Source organism: Chiloscyllium punctatum, chromosome 17, assembly GCF_047496795.1.
Source record: "Chiloscyllium punctatum isolate Juve2018m chromosome 17, sChiPun1.3, whole genome shotgun sequence".
In the NCBI taxonomy this organism is placed as follows: domain Eukaryota; kingdom Metazoa; phylum Chordata; class Chondrichthyes; order Orectolobiformes; family Hemiscylliidae; genus Chiloscyllium; species Chiloscyllium punctatum.
The window spans coordinates 40,449,781-40,459,712 of record NC_092755.1 but is presented as its reverse complement, the minus strand read 5'-3'; positions in this window follow the sequence as shown (position 1 = coordinate 40,459,712).

The following is a 9,932-nucleotide window of genomic DNA, read 5'->3' as shown; positions in this document are numbered from 1 at the left end:
TGTTCTGTGGTGGAACTGGCCCACCTGGGAGCAGATACAGCGGAGGTGGAAGAATTGGGAATAGGGGTTGGGAATTTTGCAGGCGGTAGGATGGGAAGATGTGTAATCTAGGCAGCTGTGGGAGTCGGTAGGTTTGTAAAAAAATGTCGGTGTCAAGTCGGTTGTCATTAATGGGGATTGAGAGGTCCAGGAAGGGGAGGGAGTTGTCTGAGATGGTCCAGGTAAATTTAAGGTCAGGGTGGAATGTGATGGTGAAGTTGATGAATTGCTCAAACTCCTCGAGGGAGCACGAGGTGGTGCCAATGCAGTCATCAATGTAGCGGAGGAAGACGTGGGGAGTGCTGCCATTGTAACTACAGAAGATGGACTGTTCTACGTAGCTAACAAAGAGACATGCAGAGCTGGGGCCCATACGGGTGCCCATGGCTACCCCTTTGGTCTGGAGGAAGTGGGAGGATTTGAAGGAAAAATTGTTAAGGGTGAGGACAAGTTCAGCCAAACGAATGAGAGTGTCGGTGGAAGAGTACTGTTGTGGACATCGGGAGAGGAAGAAACGGAGGGCTTGGAGGTCCTGGTCATGGTGGATGGAGGTGTAGAGGGATTGGGTATTCATGGTGAAAATGAGGCATTGGTGGCCAGGGAAACGGAAGTCTTGGAGGATTGGAGGGTGTGAGTGGTGTCTCGAACCAATGTGGGTAATTCCTGGACTGGGGGATAGGACAATGTCGAGGTAGGTAGACATGAGTTCGGTGGGGTAGGAGCATGCTGAGCCAATGGGTCGGCCAGGGTGGTCAGGCTTGTGGATCTTGGGAAGGAGGTAGAACCGGGCAGTGGGGGATCCCGGACAATGAGGTTGGAAGCTGTGGTTGGGAAATCTCCTCCTGAGGTGATGAGGTTCTGTATGCTCTGGGAGATGATGGTTTGGTGATGGGTGGTGGGTCATGGTGGAGGGGGTGGTAGGAGGAGGTGTCTTTGAGTTGGCATCATGGCTTCAGTGGTGTAGAGGTCAGTGCACCAGACTACCACTGCACCCCCTTTATCTGCTGGTTTGATGGTGAGGTCGGTACTGGAGCAGAGGAAGTAGAGGGCTGCACGTTGTGAGGGTGAGAGTTTGGAGTGGGGGAGGGGGTAGATAGGTTGAGGCGGTTAATGTCTCGGTGGAAGTTGGAAATGAAGAAATCGAAGACCGGTAATAGGCCAGCACGGGGTGTCCAGGTGGATGGAGTGTATTGGAGGCCAGCAAAGGGGTCCTCAGAAAATTGCTGGGAGTCTTCATTGTCAAAGTAAGCTCTGAGGCGGAGGTGGTGGAAGAAGTGTTCGATGTCACAGCATGTATTAAATTCATTGATGTGTGGACGGAGGGGGATAAAGGTGAGGCCTTTGCTGAGGACTGATCATTCGTCCTCAGTGAGGGGGAGGTCAGGTGGAATGGTGAAAACTCGGCAGGACTGGGAGCTCGGACCAAGCGTAGGTGTGGAGCTGGGGGAGGCGACGGAGCCTGTAACTGGAGTGGGTGTGATGTTAGGGGGAATGGGGATGGAGTCATGAGCAGGGGTGGTGTTCCCCTCAGGGTTCTGGGGGCAGGGATTGTGACGGTGGGACTTGGGGGTGGTGTCAGCAGAATGCAGATGAGTGGCGTTGGTGGTGGCGGAAGTGGTGGCAAACACGGCAGTGGGGGGGGCGTGGAAGTCACTGAGTGTGTGACATCAGTGATGATGTGAGGGGCGGAAGTGATGTCACTTGTGGTGTATGAGGAATTATTTTAACCAATAATTTCCTGTCACAAATCTGTTTGACAATGTTGTATTTTAAATAAACTCAGTCCCTTACTGTTTCTTTTGGTCTTCATTCACATCTCCGTGGTGTTCCAATATTTCAACCTTTCTCTTTGGACTTGGGAATTTCCATTCACCTCAGACCCTGTCCCCATCCTCATCTGTGTCCATTTATAGCACACTGCATACTCCTGGTACCAGAGGAGCCTATCGCAATAAAATAGGTCAGTCCTCCCTGAGTACTGGTAGCAGTGCTCACTGGTCAGAACCACTTCTGATGATACCATTGTGTGATCCTGATACATTCCTGCACTCTGCTGATATCACTGCCTCTCTCCATGTGATATCCCTCACTGTGGGTCTAATTGCTGCCTCTGTCAGTGTCTCTCGCTCTTGCAGCTACTCCAGATCCTGAGTCAACAGCATTCTCCACTCCAGAGGGAAGCAACTGCACAGGCCATGGATGGAGACTGGGAATTTCCAGATCTCTGTGGGACTCAGTGCCATTCTCCATGTGTAACCTTCATTGCATTAGTCTAATTTCCCATTCTGTCTACTTCTCTGTCTCCTGTAGGTATTCCTGATGTCCCTGACTCAGCAGAATTCCCAAATCCTGTCTCGTCCATCACCACATTGAAGACAGTTGGTCAGCCAGAGAGAGATGGAGATCTCTAGCCTTCAGTAAATCCTGCAGCCGGTAAGATCACTCACAGTAAACAGCACAGGGAGGAGTTAGTGGACTTTAATTCAGACCCCGAGGGCATGATGTAGGAACAATGCTGGGCAAGGAACATGAGAAAATTCTCAGGCTTCATTATCACCATCTTGTCTGTAAATTCATCTGTTCCACAGAACCCTCCCTATGCCTGTCAGTTTCTCCATTGTCTGTTTCATCGATACCACTTCCCAATCTCTATCAGCCCCTACAATCCTGCTTATCCCTGTAAGCTCCTCATATCAGTAAAACTCTCCAAGTTTCTGCCTTTGCCTTTAATCCCGGGTTCTCTCCTTAACTGAAGAAAAACAACTCGTCAGTTCCTCAAGCCATCCTGGTCTGTGTAGTCCTTTCCAGACCTGAAAAACCTCCCTGTCTTTCTGACCTTTTTGAACTCCTACTACCTTCATGATCTCTCTAACCTTTCCCGTCATGACAACAAAAAAGCTCTGTACCTTAGTAACCTCCTCCAGCCGTTAGACTCCTCCTTGTCTCTGGGCACAAAGCAGAGTGACCCTGCTTCTCTCATAAATTAGTTTCTGCATTTCTAATGATGACTATGAACTCTTCCTGTCTCCAAAACGCACTCAGTCTCTGTAAACTCTGCTGGTCCCGATTGATGTAATTTCCTTCGGTTACTACAAACCTTTATACCTTTAATCTCCTCCAGATGTGACCACACAGTTTATTTCTATCACCTCTATGAGTGATAGAGTCATACAGATGTACAGCACGGAAACAGACCCTTCGGTCCAACCCGTCCATGCCTACCAGATATCCCAATCTAGATCCACCTGCCAGCACCCGGTCCATATCCCTCAAAACCCTTCCCATTCATATACCCATCCAAATGTCTCTTAAATGTTGCAATTGTACCATCCTCCACCACATCCTCTGTCAGCTTGTTCCATACACGTACCACCCTCTGCGTGAAAAAGTTGCCCCTTAGGTCTCTTTTATATCTTTCCCCGCTCACCCTAAACCTATGCCCTCAAGTTCTGGACTCCCTGACCCCAGGGAAAATACTTTGTCTATTTATCCTATCCTATCCAATCCATGCCCCTCATAATTTTGTAAACCTCTGTAAGGTCACCCCTCAGCCTCCGAAGCTCCAGGGAAAACAGCCCCAGCCTGTTCAGCGTCTCCCTGTAGCTCAAATCCTCCAATCCTGGCAATATCCTTGTAAATCTTTTGTGAACCCTTTCAAGTTTCACAAGAATTCTTCCGATAGGAAGGAGACCGGACTTGCACAAAACATTCCAACAGTGGCCAAACCAATGTCCTGTACTGAATACTCTGACCAATAAAGGAAAGCATACCAAATGCCGCCTTCACTATCCTATCTACCTGTGACTGTACTTTCAAGGAGCTATGAACTTGCACTCCAAGGTCTCTTTGGTCAGCAACACTCCCTAGGACCTAACCATTACGTGTATAAGTCCTGCTAATATTTGCTTTCCCAAAATGCAGCACATCGCATTTATTTGAATTAAACTCCATCTGCCAGTTAGCCCATTGTCCCATCTGGTCCAGATCCTGTTGTAACCCTCTTCTCTGTCCACTACACCTCCAATTTTGGTGTCATCTGTAAACTTACTAACTGTACCTCTTATGCTCACATCCAAATCATTTATGTAAATGACAAAAAGTAGAGGGCCCAGCACCGATCTTTGTGGCACTGCACTGGTCACAGGCCTCCAGTCAGAAAAACAACCCTCCACCACCACTCTGTCTTTTACCTTTGAGCCAGTTCTGTATCCAAATGGTTAGTTCTCACTGTATTCCATGAGTTCTAACCTTGCTAACCTGTCTCCCATGGGGGACCTTGTCGAATGCCTCACTGAAGTCCATATAGATCACATCTATCACTCTGCCCTCCTCAATATTGTTTGTTACTGTTTCAAAAAACTCAATCAAGTTCGTGAGACATGTTTTCCCACGCACAAAGCCATGTCGACTATTCCTAATCAGTCCTTGCCTTTCCACATACATGTACATCCTGTCCCTCAGGATTCCTTCCAACAACTTGCCCACCACTGAGTTCAGGCTCACTGGTCTATAGTTCCCTGGCTTGTCTTTACCACCCTTCTTAAACAGTGGCACCACGTTTGCCAAACTACAGTCTTCCGGCATCTCACCTGTGACTATCAATGATACAAATATCTCAGCAAGTGGCCCAGCAATCACTTTTCTAGCTTCCCACAGAGTTCTAGGGTACACCTGATCAGTTCCTGGGGATTTATTCACCTTTAACCATTTCAGGACATCCAGCAATTCCTCCTCTGTAATCTGGACGTTTTGCAAGATGTCACCATCTATTTCCCTCCAGTCTATATCTTCCATATCCTTTTCAACAGTAAATACCGATGCAAAATATTCATTTAGTATCTCCCCCATTTTCTGTGGCACCACACAAAGGCCGCCTTGCTGATCTTTGAGGGGCCCTATTCTCTCCCTAGTTACCCTTTTTTTTCCTTAATATATTTGTAAAAACCCTTTGCATTCTCCTTAATTCTATTTGTCAGACCTATCTCATGTCCGCGTTTTGCCCTCCTGATTTCCCTCTTAAGTATACTCCAACTTCCTTTATACTCTTCTAAGGATTCACTCGATCTATCCTGTCTATACCTGACATGTGTTTCCTTCTTTTTCTGAACCAAACACTCAATTTCTTTAGTCATTCAGAATTCCCTATACCTACCAGCCTCCCCTTTCACCCTGACAGGAATATACTTTCTCTGGACTCTTGTTATCTCATTTCTGAAGGCTCCCCATTTTCTAGCCGTACCTTTAGCTGCGAACATCTGCCTCCAATCAGCTTTCAAAAGTTCTTGCCTAATACCGTCAAAATTGGCCTTTCTCCAATTTAGAACATCAACTTTTTGATCTGATCTATCCTTTTCCATCACTATTTTAAAACAAGTAGAATTATGGTCGCTGGCCCCAAAGTGCTCCCCCACTGACACCTCACTCACCTGCCCTGCCTTATTTCCCAAGAGTAGGTCAAGTTTTGCACCTTCTCTAGTAGGTACATCCATATACTGAATCAGAAAATTGTCTTGTACACACTTAAGAAATTCCTCTCCATCTAAACCTTTAACACTATGGCAGTCCCAGTCAATGTTTGGAAAGTTAAAATCCCCTTCTATACCTACCCTATTATTCTTACAGATAGCTGAGATCTCCTTACAAGTTTGGTTCTCAATTTGCCTCTGACTATTGGAGGGTTTATAATACAATCCGAAAAAGATGATCATCACTTTCTTATCCCTCAGTTCCACCCAAATAACTTCCCTGGATGCATTTCTGGGAATATTATCCCTCAGCACAGCTGTAATGCTATCCCTTATCAAAAATGCCACTCCCCCTCCTCTCTTGCCTCCCTTTCTATTCTTCCTGTAGCATTTGTATCCTGGAAAATTAAGCTGCCAGTCCTGCCCATCCCTGAGCAATGTTTCTGAAATTGCTATGAGATCCCATTCCCATGTTCCTAACCATGCCCTGAGTTCATCTGCCTTCCCTGTTAGGCCTCTTGCATTGAAATAAATGCAGCTTAATTTATTAATCCTACCTTGTCCCTGCCTGTCCCTGACTGTTTGACTCACTTCTGTTCTCAGCTGGACCCGTCTCAGATCGAGCTCCCAAAACCCTCCCTGTGATTGTTATCATGTCCCACCCCTGCATTCCTCCAAATCTATGTAGAGTCCTCCCATTCCTAAAACCCGCCCTGTCTCTGTCACCTGTCCCAGCTTCCACAACCTTCCCTATCTCTGTAAGTACCCACCCCCCCGCCCACCCCCATCCCAGTTACTACAGCCCGCTGTATCACTAAATGCCAGTAGTCACTATAATATCAGAGTAAGGTGTGAAAGCAGGAATACTGCACTGGGTTAAATGATCAGTCGTGATCATATTGAATCGGTAGGACCGACTCTGTAGTCAAATGGCTGATACCTGCTCTTCTTTCCTGTGCTTCTCTATAAACATACTATCTATATAACCTCCTTCAGTCCCCACAGTCCTCCCTATCTCCATAAACTCCTTCAGTCCCCACAACTCTTCCTATCTATGTAACCTGAATCATACCCCACAAACCTCCCTAACTCCATAACCTCCAAAAGGCCCCACGGCTCTCCCTATCTCCATAATCTCATCCAGTCCCACGACCCTCCCGTTCAGAGTAACCTCTTTCAATCCCCATGATCCTCCTGATTTGAACAACCTCCTTCAGGCCCAACAGCCCTGCTGATCTCTTTCGCCCCTTTCAGTCCCCACAGCACTCCCTATCTCCATATTGTTCTTCAGTCACCACTGCACTCTCTGTGTCCATAATCTCATACAGTCCCCACATCACTCCCTTTCTCCATAATGTCCTTCAGTCCCCACGACCCTCCCTATTTCTAAAACATCTATTACCTGTTGAACCTGTAAGCTACCTTTTTCAGATTGATAAACACGAACTCGCAAAACCATTTCTGCTGCCAGTCTGAAACCAAACAGTGTTAGCCTGACAGTAATTCAAGAGCATGCAGGAATGTGTTTGAAAGGATATGTCAATAAACAATAACTGGACCCTTAGAAATGCATTTAATAAAAAGAGAATGTGTTTTTGAGCCTGTTGGATTTTATTTTTATTGGTGTGAATACAAATGGCAGAATAGATACGGGTGTAGGAGTGGCTGTAACCGAGGAAACGATTTAGTTGAATTTTCAGAAACCTTTACACAAGTTTCAATAAGGGATAAAGAGTAACTTGGTAGAGAAGAGGGTCCCTTAACTGTCAGGAGGTGGGTGAGATATTAGACAAAATAGTGTTGTCGGAATTTAGTGTGGAGAAAGACATGGAAGCTCGGGAAAGTGGGGAAATAAATAGCGATGTCTTGGAAAGAATCCTCAACAGAGAAGAAAAAGTGCTGGAATCTTAAAACAAATAAAGGTAGATCAATCCTCAGTATCTCATTAGGTCTATCCTTGAATATTCATGGGAATTTCGGGAAGAGATTGCAGTGTCCCTAACAGAGATATTTATATTATCAACAGACACAATGAGTTATCAGAAGACTGGAGGGTGGCTAATGCTGTTCCATCACTTAAGGGCTGCAGGGAAAAGCCAGGAAATCACAGCCCAGTGAGCCAGTACTGGGTAAGTTATTGGCGGAGATTCTGAGAGAAAGGAGCTATATATATTTGGAAAGACAAGGGCTGATTAGAGATAGTCAGCATGGCTTTGTGAGTGGAAAACTGTATTTCACAAACCAGATTGACTCTTCGAGGAGTTGACCGAGAGATAGATAAAGGCAGAGCACTCAGCGTTGACTACATGAACTTCAGCAAAGCATTTGACAAGGTTCCAAGGGATGTAGAACATCTAGTCAAGAGGAAGAAGGAAGCTAACTTAAGTTTGAGGAACCAAGGAGGGCTCTAGAGAGTTACATGGGACAGCACGGTGGCTCAGTAGTTAGCACTGCTGCCTCACAGCACGAGGGATGTGATTTCAATTCCATCCCCAGGCGACTGTCTGTGTGGAGTTTGCACATTCTCTCCATGTCTGCGTGGGTTGCCGATAGGTGCGCCGGTTTCCACCCACAGCCCAAAGATGTGCAGGTTAGGTGAATCAGCCATGCGTTGTTCAAGAAAGGGAATAGAGATAATCCTGGGAATCACAGACCTGTCAGTCTTCTGTCTGTGATGTGCAGATTATTGGAGACTGAGATACAGGATTTATGATTCCTTGGAAAACCATAGTTTGATTAGAGAAAGTCATCATGACTTTGTAAGGGACAGGTCATGCCTCACAAATCTTATTGAATGCTTTGAGAATGTGACAAAACACATTTATGGCTCATTGAGAAAGTACAGAGCATGGGATACAGGGAAACCTGCCTGTCTGGATAGAGAATTCCTGGCCCATAGAAGACAGAGGGTGATGACAGATGGAAATCATTCAGCCTGGAGCTCAGTGACCAGTGGTTTTCTGTAGGGAGAGGCCAAAAATCTCTGCTCTTTGTGATTTTATGTATGACTTGGATGTGTGAGTGGAAGAGTGAGTAATTAAGTTTGCCAATGACACGAAGATTGGTGGAGTGGTGAATAGTGTGGATGTCTGCTGGAGGTAGCAATGGGACATTGACAGGATGTAGAGCTGGGCTGAGAAGTGGCAGATAAAGTCAAATCTGGAAAAGTGTGAAGTGATGCATTTTGGGAGATGAGACTTGAATGCAGAATACAGGGGTAAAGACAGAATACTGAATAGTGTGGAGGAACAGATAGATCTTGGATTTCATGACCAGAGATCCATCAAATTTGCCACCAAGCTGATAGTGTTAAGAAAGAATATGTTGTATTGGCTTTCATTAGCTGGGGGATTGAGTTTTAAAGCCGAAGTGTATAATGCAGAAGTTGCAGGATCAGTTCATTCCTAAAAGGAAGAAAGATCCCAGGAGGAGACATGGGCGGCCGTGGCTGACGAGGGAAGTAAAGAAACATATAAAGTTAAAAGAGAAAAAGTATAACTTAGCGAAGATAAGTGGGAAAACTGAGGACTGGGAAGCTTTTAAAGAACAACAGAGGATTAGTAAGAAGGAAATACGCGGAGAAAAAATGAGGTACGAAGGTAAACTGGCCAAGAATATGAAGGAGGATAGTAAAAGGTTTTTTAGGTATGTCCAAGGCAAAAAAATGGTTAGGACAAAAATTGGGCCCTTGAAGACAGAAACAGGGGAATATATGACTGGGAACAAAGAAATGGCAGAGGAATTATATGGGTACTTCAGATCTGTGTTCACTGGGGAAGACACAAGCAATCTCCCTGAGGTAACAGTGGCTGAAGGACCTGAACATAAGGGAATTTATATTTGCCAGGATTTGGTGTTGGAGAGACTGTTAGGTTCAATTCCCGCCTCAAGCGACTGACTGTGTGGAGTTTGCACGTTCTCCCCGTGTCTGCGTGGGTTTCCTCCGGGTGCTCCGGTTTCCTCCCACAGTCCAAAGATGTGCAGGTCAGGTGAATTGGCCATGCTAAATTGCCCGTAGTGTTAGGTAAGGGGTAGATGTAGATGTAGATGTAGGGGTATGGGTGTGTTACGCTTTGGCGGGGCGGTGTGGACTTGTTGGGCCGAAGGGCCTGTTTCCACACTGTAAGTAATCTAATCTAAAAAAAAATAAGTCTCCGGGACCTGATGGCCTGCATCTCAGGGTACTGAAGGAGGTGGCTCGGGAAATCGTGGATGCGCTGGTGATTATTTTCCAGAGTTCAATAGAATCGGGGTCGGTTCCTGAGGATTGGAGGGCGGCTCATGTTGTGCCACTTTTTAAGAAGGGTGGGCGGGAGAAAGCAGGAAATTATAGACCAGTTAGTCTGACCTCAGTGGTGGGAAAGATGCTGGAGTCTATTATAAAGGATGAAATTACGGCACATCTGGATAATAGTAACAGGATAGGAC